Source organism: Taeniopygia guttata, chromosome 9, assembly GCF_048771995.1.
Source record: "Taeniopygia guttata chromosome 9, bTaeGut7.mat, whole genome shotgun sequence".
Taxonomy (NCBI): Eukaryota; Metazoa; Chordata; class Aves; order Passeriformes; family Estrildidae; genus Taeniopygia; species Taeniopygia guttata.
In genome coordinates this window covers 18428668-18449019 of record NC_133034.1, presented here as the reverse complement: position 1 = coordinate 18449019, position 20352 = coordinate 18428668, and the positions used below count along the sequence as shown (strand labels likewise).

The window sequence follows — 20352 nt, the reverse complement described above, 5'->3', positions numbered from 1 at the left end:
CTTCTCTCAGCCGAGCAAACTCAGGAGACAGCATTTCTTTATGCAAGTTTAACAGTGGGTGGTAAACATGGAAAAATGTCTCTTCCCTCACATTGCAACGTGACACATCACGTAGAGCTTGTCAGGAAACAATGTCTGGGTTATGTTTGCTGCCAGGTATTACTACAGGAGGAACACCTGACATGGGGTATCTTTTTTTCAGGCAGTTACTGGGTGGGGTTATCCACACCACTGCAGGTATTTGGGGATTAGCTGTACATCATTCAGCAGAACTGGGAGCATCACTTAGCAGAAACTCAAACAGGGACTGCTGTGTGCAGCACATGCTGCTGTGGCTTTCTTTGAGGAAGTCACGTGAACTACTCCAAATGTCCCCTGAACCACTCTGACTTCTCTAGAAATGAAGTAGATCCTCTCAGAGATCGTTAGGAAACTGAGTTAGCTCAGCATCTTCTTCTAAAGCAGGGTAATTTCTGAATTTAAAGCTTAGGATTTCTGTTGACTGAGATAGATGAGAAATGAAGGAAACTGATAGCAGCATGATCTTCACAGCCTGTTTTCCTGTTGGAATCAATGGAATACCCCCACACCACCATATGTGCAGGTCTAGGACTATAACAAAGAGATTTGCACCACTAGAAATAATTTCCCTTTAGTGGATATGTTACTGTATTTACATACAGTTTTATATACACATATAACTAAGGACAGATCAGATCACTGAATTATAATACTAATAAAATACTTGAAAGATAAAATACTAATTCTTCTACAGCTGATAGCATTCTATTCTGCAGACCTGGCCTCGTCAGCAGATAATTGAAGGCCAGATGATAAAAGTTTGGGTATGGCAGTGTGGTACTCTCTTTCTTTTGACAATCTTTCTCTGTAGCAAAGTAAAATAATTTTGCTGTTATGTGGAGCCCAGATAAAACTGACAGCATGTGCCAGTGTTAAATTTTATCAGTGAAATGCCTTCCCAGGAGGTGCTGGTAGCACTGTCTTCCCTGCCAACCCAAAAGGCTCTGCTATGCTTTTGTGGCAACACTTACTGCTAAAATGAATTCTGGGAGCAGAAATTGCCTGCTCCCTCTGAGAACCTCTTCATTCAACATTTGGAATGGCCAGGTCTCCTCCCAAGCTCCTCCTCAAGCACCTGAGTGTACTGAGTTCCATAGATCTTCCCCCACAGGCCTGGGTCTCCAGCTCCTGTATCCTTTGTGTGATTCCCATCTAAACTCCCTCCCCTGTTTCCAGATACACAACTGGACCTCCTGACTAGGCACGGTTTTGCTGTTGTGATCTGAGAGTAGTTCCCCACTGAGGCAGGATCACTTCCCCAGCTCTAACTTGATACCTCCCTTCTCACACCCTGAGAGGACACACCTGCCCTTTGAGCTGCAGCTTTGCATTGAGAGCTCATGTTGAAGCTGTTATCTCCACTGACTTTTTCAGTCTCGCTCAGGGTCACGTTTTTCCAAGACAGAATCTTCCATCTTACAGCTGTAATCTGCCCTCCAGGTTCCCAGATGTATCACCTTGCATTTGGCTGTATTAAATGCAGCCACACTGAATCACAATCGTTTGACCAGGAGATTCAGCTCACTCTGTAATAGTAGCCAATCTTGGTGATGTCTGCTGAAACCTTATCAGTGAGAATTGTATATCATGACCCAGGTTGTTGGTAAAAATCTTTAAATCAATATTTAAAAAAAAAAAAACAACTCTGCAGTTCAGACCACGAGGGGATTCTTCTACATTTTTTTCCATGCATATTGCTAAAGGTATCCTGCTAATTGGTATTTCTCCCTTAAAAATTGAACCCATCACAAAGATGCTTTTGAGCTATAGAAGATATGTATATATGAATCCTCTTAACACAAGTTTTGACTGAAAATTTTACTTACAGTTGAAAAATTCATTAATCAACTTCATTAACAAATTGTGAGCCTGCCCCCTAATCACTTCTACCCTCTCCTTTAAACCCCAAAAATATCTTCCAGACAGGTTTTCTAACTCTTTACCTGTGTTGAAAACAGACTAATACATACACTGGTGTGAATTATGCCTTTGGCACGAATTATCTGTTATTAAAATACCAAACAAACTGTTGCTTTACATTTCTGGGATTGCTTTGGAATTAACCTCTTATTTAGTCAGACCTGGACACCACTCATTCCTCACCAGCAATAATTTAAATTATGAGTCAATTTGAACTAAATTTCCTGGTGAGACTAATATTCCAGACTTATTACTTAGTAGTGAGTTTTGAAAGCAAATTCCAACAAAAAGAGTGGAAGAAGGAGGTCAACATAATGTCCATTGTTCAGTCAAGTTTGCTGCCTCACAGAGACCTCACCTTGGAGAAGACCTTGGGGAACCTGACTCCATAAGAGTTACACACACTCTGGAATGTGCCACCCTTGTGGTGCAAAAATGTCTGTTTTTGGTAGGTGCTATCCTTATCCTTGTCCTATCCTTATTTCTGGTCCAATGCCAGCATCCTAGTAAGAAAACGGCCCCTTCCTCCTCTTTCTCAAGTGCAGAACAGACATAGCTGTGGACAGTTCCTGCTTTTTTTCTATGTGTTTATTTAGCACTTCTCTGTTTCAGTCTAGTAATGATCATATGTGTGACCTATAGTTTGTGTGTTCTTAATAAGCTTTTCTTAAAATGCTTATATTCAGCTCTTTTGGCCATAGATATTTCAGGAATTCTGTTGGCTTCACTGAGCAGCAGATTACATATTTAAGATTAGAGCTTTGATTTCACCTTATCTTGTTTCCATCTGCTGTACACACACTTTATATCATGATGATGCATCTACTTGCAGTATGTACAGCTGCAATACTGACATTAATGAGGGCTCCAAGATAGCATCTTTATTATAATAGGCTGTTAATATGGCCCTAAAATGCTGCTGCTTGTGGTTCTGCCTCAACATGAAGCAGCTGGCAGCTATGTCAATTGTCATTCTGAATATATTAATATACAAGAAAATGAGAATTTATTAATACGAAGCAATGCACAGAGACTAAAGGAGGCAAATGGGCCCAGAGCTGCAGCTGACCTGGGCAGCAGCTTGCACAGAGCAGAAGCTCACATGCACCTGATAAAAAAAGGGCAGGAGTTTTGCATTGTGATTTGGACGGAAATTGAAGATATGAATTCTGCCTGAAGTGTACAGTTGTCTCCAGCACAGCATCCAATTCACCAAATTCTGCTTTGTGATGATCTGTCTGAATAGAATTCTACTGCATAAGAATCTTGAAGAATATCACAGGAAAGCATTGTTCCTATTTTGCAAGAAGACATTAAAGAAGACTAATAGTAGCCAAGCCCAGGCCCTTACTGTAATTGTGAATGTCTGACATGTGCTCCTCTGAGTGCAGCATCATGCTGTAGACACATCTCTGTGGCCTGAAGGCCACATATTCTATATTTAGTAACATGTTAAAAAGCTGACTTCTGATCTTAAGTTGATCAGGTAGAAAGCACAGAAAGTGCAGCTGTAAGTGTGATATTTGTCATGTGTTGTTGTCTTCTCTTTCACCCAGTACTGGTGAGGGACTATCCATGGGACAACTCATGCAGCAGCCTGTGAATGACAGCAGTTTATGTTCCACAGAAATGCTGATTTTTGAGACAGGCCCATCTTCCCATCCCAGCCTAGTAACGACTGTCCACTGGTGACAGTTTGCAAGAAAAATGAAGGTGAAAAATCAGAGCAAGAGGAACAGAGAGGGGTAAAGCTGAAGATTATTCGGGAGGGGAAAGCAACCCCTCCATAGATTGCATTTGCCCTCTCTCGCCTTGTGAATGGGGACTAAGTTGAGGTTACACAGAGATGTTAAAGAGATGAGACACAACACAAGAGGAAGCGGTGACGGGATGAAAGGTTCACCGAGATCAAATGAGAGAAATGAGGACTCGAAGGGTCAGTCCTCCCTCTTATGCTTGCAAGTTCGGGCATTGGCTGTGCAAGGAACCTGGTTTGACAAAGCAGAAGGACGGACAGAGGGCTGCAGGGTCTGATCCTTCCCTCTGCTGCTCCAGGATTCCGTGCGTGACATCCCCAGTGACTGCGGGGCACAAAGCTGGGAGCAAAGGAGCAGCGGCTCCTCCGAACGAACCTTGCAGCAGCACTTAACCCCCACTGGGTGGGTCACAAACCTGAGATTACATCCTTGCTCCCCAAGGCCTGGGAACACTTTGGGAAGATTTTAAGAGCTCAGTGTTTAACCGTGTATTTAGCAGCAAAGGAAAGAAAGAACAGGCTCTGTCTTGGCAAACATTTCTCTATAAATTGGGAATACTCATGAGTGAGCTGTTCACTGGGAGTCTTGTGGAATTCCAATGTTTTTCACTCTCTGGTGAAAGCAGCAAAGCGGTAATAGTCAAAAACATCCCAGGAAATATTTGGAAGCTGTGTAGAACTCCCACAATAATAAGGGATGTAACCAATCCTGCAATAAGACCTTATGCAAAGCTGCTCATTGATTGTGTATAACCACTGCGAGGTGAAATCCATATCCTCCAGTAAATTCTTCTTTCTGCAGACCTTGATCTAAAGTGATTAAGGACTAATGCCTCTCAAAAGTGTATCTACAACTTGAAATGGGAAGATTTTGAGGTTGAAAGCCATACTTAATTTAATGTGACTATTCTGTTCAGCTCTATACTCCATGTACATAGTAGCCATAGGGCTGGCTCATTAGCAGTATTCCCACCATTACAGTAGTAAGGGAAGATAGTGTGTAAATGTAAGTATGATCCCTGAGTAACTTCAGTTTAAGGGCTTTTTTCCTGGTCCAAAAATATCTATACCTTTTCCTCCTATTAAATAAGGAAACATAAATTCATTATTTGCTTACACTGTGCAGTGCAATATGGTACAGAAACTTTAGAGGTGGTGCTAATGAAAACCAGAAGCACCAGGCAGCACAGAGGTGCAACTGGACTGATGAGCCTGTGCTCACCCACAACACCTAACACTGCACGGGCATGGTCAGATTGTTACTGGGCTCTGAGCTGGTGCCTCTGCGGGCTGAGAGGAAATGGCTGGGAGGGTGCTCTGAGCACACTGGAGGATGTCTCAGAAAGCTCAGGTTTGCACCATGTGAGCTGAGCCTTTGTAGCAGCTCCTGTAGGGTCTTGCTCCTACTGGACTTTGCAGTTAAAATTCTCAGCATCATGAGAAGTCCTTGAGTTCAGTGGGAAGGCAAAAAGAAGAGTCCTACAAGGAAAAGATGATTTTTCAACAAATATATAGGGGAGGGTTTTGTAAACGTGCCAATGGAAATTAATTACTTTCATAAAATACATAAGCGTATTAAGCCAGGCTGCTCACTGTGACTTCAGATCTTGCAAAGGTGATCTGCTACAGAAGTGGGGTTTTACTCATCAAAATTATTTTAATTTGAAATTAAATGCTCTTAAGAATAGCTTTTGAGATAAAGTATTGATCCTATAACAGAAAGTGTGTGTAAACACAATCTGTAACATGGAATGACATCCTGTGAAAGAAGAAATTGTTTCAATTTGTTTTCACAGGGTTTTCAGTTGAAACCACACCCCTGTGGTCCAAAAACTCTGAGAACACCTCCAAAGCAACACTTAATGTGTGTGTATATGCATTAATGAATTTCTGTTCCCAGTGAAAGAGGACTGCACGTCTCAGCACTCTGAATAAGAACAGAGCATTCAATCCCTCTCCATAGCAAATTCAGCCTTCAACAAGTTAGTTCTTCCAGGGATGGCAGTGATGCAAAACTGCTTTGCAAATGTTTTTCTGGGTTTTGTTGCTAGGTGATGACTTGGAAAACTTTTCTATTCCTGCTGAGAGGTTTAAAAAAAACAGGCCTCACATTAAAGAGTACAAAAAATAGGCCATCTTGCTCCGTAACTCCCATTTCCTAACTCCTGGAGTTTGCACCTTGTGTGCCTTCTACACTCTCACATGCCCCTCTCTCCCCCTGCCTTGGATCTGCTTGCCAGAAACTGGAGGCCCAAAAAACCACTTCTATTACAGTGTAAGAAAAGGAGAGATTGTTAATCTTTCTATGCCTGACCAAAATAAGCAATTCTGCAAGTGTGCACTGATTTATACTGACTTTTCTTTTCTAGTTAAATTTTAGCAGATTTTAATTTTACTAATCCTGGATGAACAGATTAATTACTGATTACATTGTTGCCATCTCTTTCATATAGAAAGAAACAAGAAAGGCCTGGAGATGACTCCACAGTTTGCTGAATACTATACTTGGTCTGGATGTAAAATCCCTTGACAGGGTGGCACATGGGTAATTGACAGGGAAAAGAGGCAGAGATGGCACTCAGGGTGGGAGGTCAAAGAGTTATTCATTGGGATACTTCCAAACCAGGCCTGTTGGTGGGGGGGAATAAGGTGTATTTATTCAATTCATCATTGGTATTTTTGTCTCTTGGTGCATTTTTAATGTCATTTATCCAAGATTACAGAGATATTAGTATATGGCTAAACACAGTATGCTCAGAAACAATTAGACACTGCTGCTCTCCTTGAAAGTTATTTCTAAAAGCTAAAGTCTGGTGCTATAAACTGAATATAGGCACAAGCATTTTTTATATGTTAGGTGAGGACAAGATACCAATAATTGTTAAAAATTATCAAAGCCAGAGGAGGAAACAGCTATTTTCAGCAGCCAGAAAATAACGATCATTGACCTTTGTAGCCTCAATTTGCAATCTGGCTCATTTGTAGCTTAATCCTCTTTCATGAGGTTGGCCAAGTAAGAAGACCCCAAATCTCATCTGCAGCGAAGTTCTTGGCATTTGACAACATTTCGTCTCTTAAAGTGATAGCATTTCTTGAGTGTAACTTGCACTGTACAACTATTGAAAGACATAAAGCCAAGAATTTCAGGCCCTAATCCTGTAAATCCTTGCATTTTCTTTTAAAATCTATTCATGTGAAAAGCTCCCTTGGCTTCGGGGGCACCATTAGTATTCATGACTTTTAGCACATGAAAATTTCTGTATGATCAGGGTCTGAAACCAGGAGGACCAACAAGCCCCAGGGTCTGCCCTGAGTTTCCACCACCCATTTCTGGAAGGCTTTTGGCAGGTGTGGTTTGGCTCTGCCCTGGGACTGGTTTCTCTCCCTGTGCAGCCTCCACGGCAGCCCCGAGCGCTCGCAGTCGCTTTAACACTTCATCAGTTCTGCTGCGCTGACAGGAGTTGTGTTCTGCCCCATCACCAAGCAGTAACTTAGCTGAGGGGTGGGAAAGAGGCACTTGCTTCTGAGTCTTGGGATAGGCAGCACAGGAGCAAGTGGCAGTGACATTGTCCAAAGAAGTTGCTGCATTTCTGGCTGGTTTTTTGTTTTGTTTTGTTTTTCTTTAACAATCTTAAGTAACTGCAAATGTAGTCATGACAGGTGGATTAGCTTCTTTCAAGCCTATACAGAGCGGATGGCAACTCTACCCTGCAAGACTAAGATGCATTTGTTATCTAATTATGTGTTCATTGCCAGGAGAAAAATTATTAATTGCAGCACTACTGTTCTGTGCAGAACACTTTAAGAGATGGGGGGGAACTGGATACTGCATAGAGAAGGGACTTTCTATGGTTGGTGTTGTTTAATGCCTGCTCACTACTGAGCTTTATATGTGGATTATAGATCTCTTCAGCTAGGGCTGAAGTTCTTCATATTTACCAGTTAAAATCAACTGCTTGTTTTCAGAATGGCTTAGAGTGAGTTGCTCCTCATTGTGAATCTGCTGGTCCTTGGTCTTGCTGATGTCAAGGCAAATCCTACCCACACTCTAAATTTCATTTTGTTCTTGTCAGCCATCTGCAAGAAAAATGTTGTGGATCAGTCCTTGTTTTTGGGATAGCAATGAATTATCATTAGAAGCTTGCTCTAGTCCAATTGATAGATAGTAACATGTTTTAAACATGTTTGAGTAGTGGGGTTTTTTAATATATGTCTGTAAATGTTCTGGAATCCTTTGGGAAGGGTAATGCTGGTCTTTCAGGTGCAAAAATTATCCAGTAGCTTCAAAGAAAGGCAAAACTGAAAAACAGCTTCTTACTTAGCAACATTCAATCTCAGTACAAGAGTTTAAGGGAATCAGCCAGGGTGGAAGACAAAAAAGAGCACAGCAAGTGAAACTGGGTCGAGGGTGCAAGAAGGGAAAGGGGACTCCAGTTCTGCTTTCAGATACTTTGAAATAGTGGTGGATAATATGTTAATTTAGTTAAATAAGACCAGTTTGCAGTAGTGCAGTGCCTAGGGGGAGTAGTTCACTTGCACACCAGCACTGTGAAAGATGCCATGTAAAAGACTCTTGGAGGTCAGGGAGGACAGTCTGTGGGCATCTTTTCCCAGTCTGGTGAAGGGTCTGTGCCAGGCTGAGGTGGCACAGTGGGAATTAGTGTCATGCTGTTTTCCTGTGGGACCAAAGGGTTACAAAAGCATTATGTTTCTGCCCATCTGTGCGTTCCCTGATAAGGACTTTTTCATTTATTTGCTGATTTCATCTAAACTTGACAAGATCTTGAAGGTCTCAAAGGTCAGTAAGTTCCTACAGGTCTCAAAAGGTTTTCAATTAGTCTTGATGCAGGGGCCTATACTGTGGAAAATTAGTTTAGGAAAGGGGCAAGAACCCATATAAATGACAAATTATGTCAAATACTTCTACTGAAACTTTGTCCTCCGATACTAAAAGCAATGTGTAGGAAACCAGACTTCATTAGCTTCTTTAACTAGAAAAACTGCTAGTTTCACTGAGGGGGTTGAACAGCCATAGGAGAAGTTTGCTTGCTAAAAGGGCAGCAGGATCTGGGAAATGCATGGGGATGGTGGATCCTGGTTCCAGCAGAACTGCACATTCAGAAATCTGTGCTGTGAGGTGTCCAAACCCAAATGACCCAATTGCCCTCAAATGGAGACAGTTATGGAGCATGGTGCAATTACCCAAATACTCGGAAATTTGGAGCCCTGCAGCAAAGAAAAAAAGTCTGGATAGCTGAGCTAGAAGATGAGCTAATGATTGGTTTGCTCTCATTATGACTGGTAACTTTGTATTAGATGCCAGGAATAGTCTGTGGAAACTCCTTTAAAGATGTGTCTTGGATCAAACAAATGATTTCCAGGCAATTAGTTGAAGAGAGCAAACTGTCCAGGGCAGACAGTTAATAAGGGCTACATGCTGCAGGAGTTATCCAGGAAAAAAAAAAAAAAAAAAAAATAATTCTGAAACCAGTTTAAAGATCAAGCACTTTTCTGGAGATTTCAGCTATGTGAGCCCAGGGTGATCTGTCCATTTCATAAATTTGCATTTCTAACAAGCAGCCAGTAGCAGAGAGGAGCCCCCTTAGTGACAGGGGGAGAGCCTGGAAATCAAGGAAACACCAGTACAGGTGGAGGATGTGGTGATTTCCCAGGGTTCCCATCAAAAGGATTATCTGCAGATCTGTATCCATAGATGGGATGTGGCGAAATCACCTTGGGAAGCCTCAGCAGTGATTGACCCATGCACTGCACCAGCCAGATCCAGGCCAGAAGCTTCATTAGAGTGGCAGAAAGTAGCAGGCCATGGTGGGGAGCAAGGGGAAGGAGATCAAGCCATGAGTGCGTGAACAAGCAGCTGCTGGCTCTGCTCTGGGCAGTCTGGAGCAGGACCCAAAATAAAAAGAGAGAAAGCCTATGGTAGAATGCCTCTCAGTGCTACTGGAGAAGGTAACTACAAATATTATAGAATGTCTTGAGAGGGTGATGCCTGACTGCAGAAAAACCTCCATTTCCATTAAAGAATTAGGTCGAGAAGGTGCTGCTGGCAGCCACTGTCAGTCACAGGGAGCACTGTTGCTGATCCTCATATTTGCAGTTAGTATGGACTCTGGATGTATTTTCTTTTAATAAATGCTTCAATTCAAAAAATTGAGATTTCTATCATACTAAAGGTAATCACAGGTGGAAACAAATTTTTCAAGTCATTTTTTCAAATAGTTTCAGCAGATGAAAGAATTGGAGTGAAATCGCTGATGCCTTTAGTATGAGCTCTGTCACTGAGCTGGTAATTGAAGGAAGAGACTATTGACAATGTATTTCAAGGCTTATCTTTCATACTTTGTTTTTCCTACAACTACTCAACCAGAATTTTATTTTTATTTCAGTTCAGAGCAGAAGCAGCCAAACTGATCATATCCCTCTATATACAGTATAAGAGGTTTTTTTCTTTTTTTTTCCCCACTTGTCAAGAAAGGAGGAATACACTGGTTTTGTTCCATCCTTTTCTAGGCAGGTTTTGGTTCAGCAGCCAGGAGAGAATGTGTCTCCATCTCTCCAGATGTGTACACACAGGTGGAGCTCACTTGGGGCTGGAGCAAGTGAGGTGAATCCCATGGGGCTGACATGAGCACAGACATGCCAATGCTGTGGCACTGGACAGACTGGTTCCTTGGAAGGCTAATTGAAAACCTGCCCTAACCAAGTGAGCAAAAAGAGTTACTCAGGGGTATAAATGTGCACAAAGAAGATGAGGGGGTTCTGATTGCCATGGGGTGTTAGATATGCAAGGATGCTTGGGTTTGCTGCTGAAGGATTGGGTCTGCTGTCACTGAAAGGGTTTCCAGAGCTGCTTAGGGATTCATAAAGGGAATCTTTAGACCCTGGTATCTTCCTAGCATGGCTGGAAATGGTTTGGTCACTGGGAAAGAATTTAGGTGTAAAGGTGATCTGTGTTTAGATGGTGCTTAGGATGCTGGGGCTAGCTATCAACAGGTAGAAAAAAAACAGTGTTGAAAGCAAAAGAAATTGTTTGTTGCTATGAACGTACTTAAAGGGGTTCCTACCAGGAGACTGAGAGGAAATGGGAAAGAGGGAGAAGATCCGAAGAGGTTTACATGGCAATAGATTTGCTTTGCTTTTTCATGTAACTGGCAAAGCTATGCTGGAGGATCATGACACTGCCTTTGGCTCCATGGAGCAGTGAGTAAAGCCAGGATGGAAGCATTGCAAGGGGTTGATCTACAGATCCAAATTCATTTTCTCACGATGCCATGAGTCCAAACAGTTCCCACCCATCCACTGGTCCTGGCTGTTCCCCCTGTCCCTTCCCAACTGGCAGAACCATTGTCTGTGGATCCATGTTGTGAGCTGGCACAAATAGAAAATCTTTTTCCAGCTGCATCGGCTCTGAGATGCGCTTCAGTGTTGTGGCAACACTTCCAAGGGGGAGTGGAGGCCGTGACAAGCAGCAGGGCGTGGGAATATCTCAGTTTGATATTGCCATGAGGAATCTGCCCAGAAAAGTCTCTGAAACTCAGAGAAAGCAAGCACCACTTTTCTTACAGGGTCACTGTGAGAAATTGTGTAAACTTCTTTCAGAAATCATGTTTAAACAATTATGCCTTCCAACTCAAACCCCCCAGAACCAAAAATGTGGTATCTAGAGCAGCTACAAGGAAAGGGTGCCCTGCATGTCTTTTGGTGGTGTCTGGGATGTCATAGGCAGCACTGAAGCAAAAGTTTTCAAATAGGCTTCAAAAAATAAGTAATTTGTCTGTTTTTCTCCTGTGTTCTGACTCATTAGAGATCACATTTTCTACCTAAACAAGAATCCTTTTTAAAATGTAATGACTACGGAAGTTAGGGTTTAAGCAAAATAGAAATGTATTGAGACTGACACTAGGAGTGTGGGAGTAGATAGCTCCAACACTTTTACTTGTAACTACTGTCAGGATTTTGAAATTCAGTTGAGTGGAGAGGTGTCATGAGGCAGCCAGTTTCGAAACATTTGAAATTGGGTAGTTCTGCCTCAGCCCTAATTGCAAAAGGAAAGAAAAGCATGTTTAAAACAACAATCTCCTCTTTTCTCTGGGTCCTAGTGAGCAAGAATGAGGCTTTAAAAAAGACTTTGTTGCAGAACTTCCACTACACTGAAAGATTATAGCCCCACTTTTTTTTCTTTTTTTTTCTTTACAACATGAGAGAAAGGCAAGTTCACTGTAAGTTGAAAAGCAAATAACCAGGCTAGGAATTTCTATGTACAAAGCAGATGGACACACACGGCCCTTTTTGGAATACTTGGGTATGTCTCCTTAGGCACCACAGCTTGTTTTGCACTCCGTATTGCTCCACACAGGCCATTGTTGCCACGCACCTGTCTGTAATTTTGGAGGTTCATCTACCTCCAGCAAACTATATTTAAAATCCTCAGTGCTGATTAGAGGGAAGAAAAAAGTTCAGGGGAAGGGATTTCCTAGTTCACAAATAAGAATGTGCAGTGGAGCACTCACTAAGTAAACAGAAAACATGGGCAGCTGAGAGAAATCAATTTAGCTGAACAAACAATGTTCCATGTAATGAACTACTAATTATCCTTTTATGCCATGTCAGTCTGAGTGATTACAGAGCTGTGCAGTTTAATTTGACGTTTGAGCATTGCCTTGCTCCATTAGCCTCATATAAAGCTATGACACGTTGAGAGGAATTAAAAAAAAAAAAAGGTGGGTTGGGGGGGAAGTGGGCTGCGTTTATCCAGAACTAAGTAAGCACCTGTAGCAGTTATGGGGTGAGGGGAAAGGAGCTTCTCCATTTCTTTTTCTTTTGGTTTTTTAAATCTTGGTTGTGGTGAGAGGGGAAGCGCTTGGGAGGTAAGAAAGAGGATGGCTAGTGCTCACAGAAAACTCCTTCAGAGTGTTGATAATGTCCCAGTTCTTTAGACCCCATTTTAAACTATCATTGAGGTCTTGAATAAATAAATTTCATAGATCAGACACGCATACAGATCAAGGGAAAAGTGGATGGTAAACAATACAGTGTGGGAGCAAATACATTTTCCTGGATACTTTCTTTTTACTGGAGATTTGCACACAGTAGGTAAATCAGATCCCTAGGTGCTTGGGAAATCTCGTGGTTAATCTAGGACTGAAGGACATGTATTTTAAATACTGCTTTATTATCACACTGTTTGTCCAACTACCTGTACTGATAACAGGATTAGAGGGAATTAACATATGGAGAAAGCTAAAGACAGTTTTTTGGGACATATTACGGCTATTAACCCTAGGAGTACCAGTGAAGTATCTGCAGTCGGATATAGAGCTACACATTTTGGACTAAATTTTTCTTTCATAAAAGATAAGGCAAGCCAAGCACCGCCAAAAGTTCTAAGAGAAATTTCCATGGGAATGGTGCAGATACAGAGAGGCCTGTGCCCCATGTCTAGGTAATACATCAACACATGAGACAGCATCATGAGGGATAAAAATGATATTTTTATTGCCAGTGTCCAATGGCAATATTTATGGGGTTGCATTCATTTAAGCCCAAATTGAAAAGCAAATGTTTAAAAAACATTTGGTGTAACTGCCTGGTATCTCTGCTATGCACACCATAGAAACATATGCCATGGGACCTGCCAAGCTCACTCTTCCCTCACTGGAACATAGATGAGAAACTCCCAGGTTAGGATAATATTTTTTTAAAAGCCTTTCCAAATTTCTAAATATTTTTAAATTTTCTTTTAAATCTTAAGGAGAAATAATAGAAACTGAAATGAATTAAAAAAAAAAAAAAAAAAAAAGAAGAAATATGAAAGTAAAAAGCCTCCCCAAAACTGGGAAACTCAAAGAGCCAGTTGACTATTTTGGCTGAGATGCAGCTCCTAGGAAGCCAGATCCTTGGCAAGGGCAGGCTGATTTCGATGAAGAATCCCTCTCTTGTGCACGAAGGATGGGTGCTGGCACAGAGGACGCAGTGGCCCCTCTCCCACACTTGCTGTTGACACTCAGCCTGCTCACTTTGGCAGCCCCCAGGCTGTCCTCAGGGTCTCAAAGGTGCCCCCCACCCTGCTTTTTTATTTCTTTCTTTCTTTATCTCTGTTGAGAACTTTCCCTTTCACAGCCCTAAAGCCTGGGTACCCCCGTGCTGGCACCGCTCAGCTCAGGGGCACCTGGTGCTGTTTGGGCACCTGTTTGCTGCACAGTCCGTGGCCCTCAGCCACCTGCTGGGGGTGTTCCATGGGACTCAGTCACCTGCCAGGTGATACCAGTGTCTTGTTTGTTCTCTTTCCTTGTTTTGGTGCTTATCCCACTGGTCTGGCCCAAACCAAGTTGAATTTCTGCTCTGCTGCGAGGCGTGAGCGAGCTGCAGGCTCCTACCCCGGGGCTGAGCTGGCCCCTCTGTCCGTCCCTAATGCCCGTTGGACACATTGGGGCCTTTCTCCGCTGTGCACTCGTAGCTCTGTTGACACTAATGGGGGTGACATGTGTCTATCCAGGGAGAATGGCCCCCATTGACTGCGGCAGCTCCCCGGCCTCGAGCGGAGCTCGTCACTTGATTAAGCCAAACTAATGAGGCACGACCGGGGCCAATGGGAATGTGTGGGACTGAGGCATTGCAAAAGCTGGTGGAAACCTGCAGCTTTACTGGGGGCTGGGTTTTGTTATGCCAGGCAAAGTCACGGGATGCCATGGGATGGAGTGTGCAGGAACAGGTGCTGTCACACAGAAATGAGCAGTGCACAGAGGTTCATGCTGCTGGTGACAGCACCCGAACCGCCCTCTTCAAGTGGTAATTACATGGGAGAGTGCCTTGTGTGCTTAGCAGGCTTTAAAACTAGGTTTGGTCACAGCTCTTGCTCAGTGCCTTTCTACATTCAGTGTCTGAATTTGGCCCTGTGGCTCTTTCTGGGCATGTGCACGAGAGCATTTTTGGCTCTTCAGCAGACAGCCCAGGGCAGGCAGCATCCTTTTCACCAACATTAAACAGCATCACTTTGGGAAATGGGAAAAAAGGGGAATGCAGAGATGCTGCAGGAAGTGTTTCTTGCACGTTGCCTGCTCTGCAAGAAGAGTCACCAGAGGCATGGCTTGTCCATGGCAGCTCTCCCTCATGTGCACTGCTGGTCACTAGTCCAAATGCAGAGCACCAGCTGTATTCAGAAGAGGCTGGAGGAACATGGGGGGCTGGACTCTCTTTTTCTTTGGCTGGTCCCAAAGCATCTAAACTGGGCCAGATGCAAGAATGCAAACTCAAGGCATGTGCTTGGAAATTCAGTATGAGCACCACTGTGCTTGCAGAAAAACAGGCTGGGAGAAAAATCAGGAGACTGACACCTGAAGAACAGAGACTGTGGACATGGCCTTCATGAACAGAGACAGACCCCCATGAGGGTACAAAATGCTGCCTGCTGACCTGAGACCAGGAACTTTGGCCTTGCTGCAAAACACAGCATCAAACCACTGTGGTAATGTGAGGGCACAACCTGGTAGTCCAGGGCCAGACTACAAAAGCAGATAGCTAAGTTGTGGATTTTGAGAGAAAAAAGTATTAAAAAACCTCTCAGTTCTACTTAAAGACTTGCTGTTTTGGAGAGCCTGGGTGAGAAGTTGCTTGTACTTTCCCCTGTACTTTACCTGCTGGTACATTCCAGGTCAGAGGAGGTTTGTATTTTTGTCATATTGCAATACTTGCCTTTATGTAAGTGCTGCTAAGAATAAAATTAGCAGTGGGAGAAAAACATCAGTTTGATGTCTAAATTTGGAAAACTTGATGAATAACTCTATTAACTTCATTGTAGGGAGAGAAAAGAATAGCAATCTTTTGTTTAAAGAAAAGATAAAATAAATACGAAATAAGAGCTAATTGCCCTCTCTGGTTTTCTGAGGTGGGTTCTTAAACACTCTCTTGTCCCCTTCAGAGGAGAAATACGAATCGGCTCTGATGTGTGAGACTCTGGCTTGAGAAGATATGGTCAGTTGGATCTGAGAGCAAAGGGAAGGAGAGTTTGTCCTCCCAGAGGGTGGGTTCCTGCCAGGTGCTGGGCAGCAGCGGTGGCCTCGCTGGCACGGCCCCAGCGGGCAGCCCCTGTCCCAGGACACCAAGTAACCAGCAAGGAGCAGCACAGGGCAGGGAGAACGCCAGTCTAAAACTGCCCCAAGCACCACCAGTTTCTCCCTGTGCCTGCATCCCAGGCTGTGTGGGACTGTGTTCTCCAGTCAAGTCCCACAGTGATCATAGCACACCTAAGAGTTTTTTGGCTTTGTCCAGAGCTCTGGGGGACGCTGCCATCTGCACCTTGCAGGCACCTCTTTCTGCCTGCCCCGAAGTTTAGCACAAGGCAGTAAAGTCCCTATCACAGACTACAGCATTTTATGGCAAGAACTGTCTCCTTTTGCCCAGTATCTCTGGCAGCTGTACCCATCACTTTTCTTGGCACATCCAGAACAGGTCACTTCTACCTTTATTGGTTAATTATAGATTATTGATCAAGCAACTGAGATTGAAAACAAGAGGTTAGAAATGAGAATATTTATTAGTCAGATAATAGGCAAGTACAGTCCTTGTCGATCTTAAGAGGTGGATAATTATCTGGTCTTGTTTGTTCACTTCTCTAAATCCTTCTCGAGTAAGAAGATGGCATGTAAATGTGAATGTCCTGTTTAGTTCTTCTTCCCAAGGGGCAGCCTTAGGTATTTAACAACTATTTCCTTCTCTTCTTTTGTACTTAATTTCCTGGACATGGAGGAGGCAGTTGCATAAACTCAGCAAATATTGTTTATGTTCTTCCTGTAACTGCTCTTTGGACACCTACAGGTCATTAATTCTTTTGTTTCCACTCAACCTGCCAGGAGCAGCTCTCCTGCCCAGTATGAGCTGTTCCCTCCATGTGGGTTGCTGACCCATTCCCACTGAGCTGTGCTACCAGACGCGTTCAGGACGGATCAGGACTCCTGGGACATTACTCACTTTCTGCTAAGACTAGAAGAGATAGAGGTCATATGGCAATAATACAGATAACCAGAACTCTCTGTTTTCCCAACCTATGCCCCATATACTTGACAGGGTTGTCGAAAGAGTGATATTATTAATTTTGGGGGGGGATCAGGCCTTGCTAGCAGGTGGATGCTGCTGCTGAAAAGAGAGTAAGAGCTATGCTGTGACTACAGATCTATCACACAAAAGCCCAAAGCTGTTACTGCACCCTCCAAGAAACAGCCTCTGGTGATAGAAAGAAAATAAGCATCATCCTATGACACTGCTGTTCCTGTAGGTTGTGAATTTAAAAGAAGGCAGGCTGAGGAAGGGAGTTTGGAAATCCCTGCTGATCAGGAGTGAGACTATTTTTCTCCTTTAAGAACATTTGTTCAGCTTTTTAATTTCCAGTGTTTCCAGTTGCCATATCAACCTGAGAAATTTTCCTGGCAATTGATGGCATATTTTTCAATGGATGATTAAAAAACTTAGTTGCATCAGGTTCAGGATTTTTTGCTAGGGTTTCACTTTATGCTATTTTACTTCACTCCCAGTGTTTGTTTTCCAAGCCATGTTAGCAGATGACCAAGGATCCCACCTTTCCTTCGCCCAGGCCCATCTTAGGGTTGGGAGTCCATGTGCAGAAGTCTGGAGCCAGGTCAAAATACAGCCGATGTCAGTATCTGGGAGAAAGCGTGTGGAACACATCCTACAGGCTGGGAAAGGCCACAACATCAGCAGAAACACCCTGGCTGAAGGCAAGTGGCAGTTTCAGCTTTTTTGCTGCTCTGGAGAGCAGTTGCAGGAGGCAGAGTGGAGGGAAGGGAGGTTGCCTCTGGCTTTACTGTTGAACAGTGTATTGGTGTTCTGAGAACCTGCATCTGCATCCTGCACCACTGAGGTGGGGAAGGAGCCTGCACCCACTCCCAATGGTTCCCAGAAATCCCTGTGTCCCCCCATCTGTTCACCCATGTCCTCTCCCCAGCCCATCCCTGGCCATGCATGGGTCACTGGTGCTAATGGGGACTTATCTGCCCCAGTGCAGATGAATCTGCAGGGACTTTGCTGTGGTGAATATATTGTTTGGTTTGTTTTGAGCTTGTGGTGGTTTGTTGGGTTTTTTTTTCCTTTAAAAGGAATAAGAATGGAAAACAAGAAAGTCAAAAAACCCTGGATCTTTACCTTTTTAAAGTTGAGACACCGCCACAGCAGGACATAATGGCTCACTGTGGTGGTGGTGGTTTGCCTGAGAGCCTGGAGATTTATGTAATGAGAAACACAATTCCTGCAAAGAACATTGTTAAATCTTTTCAAAATTTCAGCTATAAGCCATTTTATTGCTAATAATATGGCTAGATTCTTCTTTTGAAGAATCTGGGAATGTTTGACAAGTGGGGAAAATGGAGAGGACTTGAGGCACCATAATCTGTATTTTCCATTTACCTTGCTTGAAGCTTGAACAACACATGTGCCACAAATGATTTGTTTATTCCTAAGCGCTCCCAAGGAGCCCAGTCTCCATTCTCAGGCATATAATGGCTATTCAAATGAAAGCTTTAATAGGTTGTTGCAGATCTGATACCAATGCAGTGAGAGAAAGAGATATGCAAATATTCAAAATTAAACAAACTAGCTCCTGCCCTTTGCCTTCGGAGGTTCAGCCTCAGATCTGGACAGTGTCAGGAGTGCAATGAGCCTGCTAGACTCAGCTCTCTGGTGAATGAGTTCGTTTTTCTCTTTTCCCAACCCCCACCCCCTCCACCACTTTGCCTTACGAAGCTTTCACTTGACAGTGAAAGTTATTTTGCTTAAATATTTTCTGTCTGTAGCACTCATGGGGAAGGAGAGCTCCAATGAGAGCTGAAAGACACAACATGTTCAGATTTGAGCCTGAGGAATATTTCTGGGGAAAGCTCCTCTGTGCTGGTTTGCTCCACATCTTAAAACAAGGCCCTGAACCTGAATGCCTTCTCCTGAGCATTGCTTCATGCTGTAGAAACAATTTTGGAAGAGCAACACAAACAAAAGTCCAATTAGGAGTTACAGTCTAAATAAAACCTGTTTATGCCCAAACCACAAGACAAATCAGGGGCTTCACTGGTTCTTAACACCAGTTCTTCTGTTCCTTTTTTGTTCCATATCTTGTGTGTATGAGTCAGGCCCCAAAGCCACTTCAAAAATGTAAAAATAACATGTCATCCACCTAACCATTGAAACTGTGCCAGCAGCTACTGTGTGCACTGAACAGCAGTCGAAAATAATAATTTTACATCAAAAATACCATAAGAGTTTTTCAGTGCCTTCCAGGTTCTTGTAAAACTACTGTTATCCAACCCGCAAGGCTTTTTGCACAATTATAAATTAGTTCTGTGGTTGGTTTTCAAAAAGGCAGTGCTGGAAACAGAGGACATGCAGCAAATCACACAGTTGGAGGTGGAAGTGCAGCTGTGCCTCCTCCACAGGATGTCCACGCACAGCTTGATTCTGCTCCTGGTTCAGGGGCACAATCGCTGGAGCATCCCTGTACCTCTCTTGCCCTGCCATCTTCTGTGCTCTGAGCACAAGAGCTTTGAAGCAAAGCTTGCCTCTTGTTCCATCATAATTGCTGGCGTACCAAACTTTGTCAGCAATAAAATATTTCTGGAGATCTCCAAACATCTAGAAAACCCCCGAGCTACAGGGGTTGAGCTGAAGCTGCAGCTTCAGACATGAAGAGAGAGCCCCATGCTCAGCAGAAGGCATGAAGAGGATCTTGCTTTGGCTGGGGTGTTTGGACAGTGTTCTGGCTGTAACAGGTACCAGAACGTGTTGGAAGCAGTGTGAGAAGTGGGTTTGCACCTCGGAGATTTGAAGCTCTGCCTCATTGATGTTAACCAAGCCTGGACACCTCAGGGTTTCAGGGGGGAGGGTCTGATGAGGGCAGATGAGGAAAAGGGCTTTAGAAAATCAATGCCCAACTTTTATTTAACTAGTCCTTTCCATCAGAACACAGGAGGGAAAAGCCCAGTAGCCAAAATGATAGGAGAAAGAAGATCTTCCTTTGCAAGTGTGAACTGTATCATACAAAAATGTTCCCCAAATCTGTGTTTTATGAGACTGATTGGAGCTGTAGCCAAAACCTATATTTGAATATGGCTAGACAGTGGAATTAAAGGTGATCTCTGGCCATGTTTAAACATGAACTGGGCCATAAGCTTCTTATAGGCTGTGGTTACAAAAGAATAGAAAGGGCTGACTCACAGTGGGAGAGCACGAGGCTGGTGGGTTCCCATGCCATTCTCCCTGTGCTCTGCAGGTGCCCAGGCTGCGCCTGGGGATCCTCAACACCCGCTGCTCCCCAGACACCTCCCTTGACACTGGCATGTTGTTGGTATTTCTGAAAGCCTGACTTAAAGGCTGAAGATGAGAAGTGTTTCTTTTGGCCTGTCAGCAGCACAAATGAGAAGAATGGAATTCTCCAAAGTTTTTCCAGAATGCATGTCCAATTCAAACACACTCATCCGGCTTCCTTGCAAGTGTGATTCCCAGATCACAGCTATGTCTAGCACAAACTTCCCTAACGCCATCTCCAGTGGCATTAGTGTGCTAAAGCAGGTTTGTATTTT

The 20352-nt window shown here is 43.5% G+C and overlaps 1 long non-coding RNA gene across 1 annotated transcript in view; it reads left to right on the top strand.

Annotated features, from left to right (window-relative positions):
* LOC121470453 (uncharacterized) overlaps positions 1-20352 on the top strand; it is a 76018-nt gene that overhangs the window by 49082 nt on the left and 6584 nt on the right. The gene's annotated exons all lie outside the window — the stretch shown is intronic.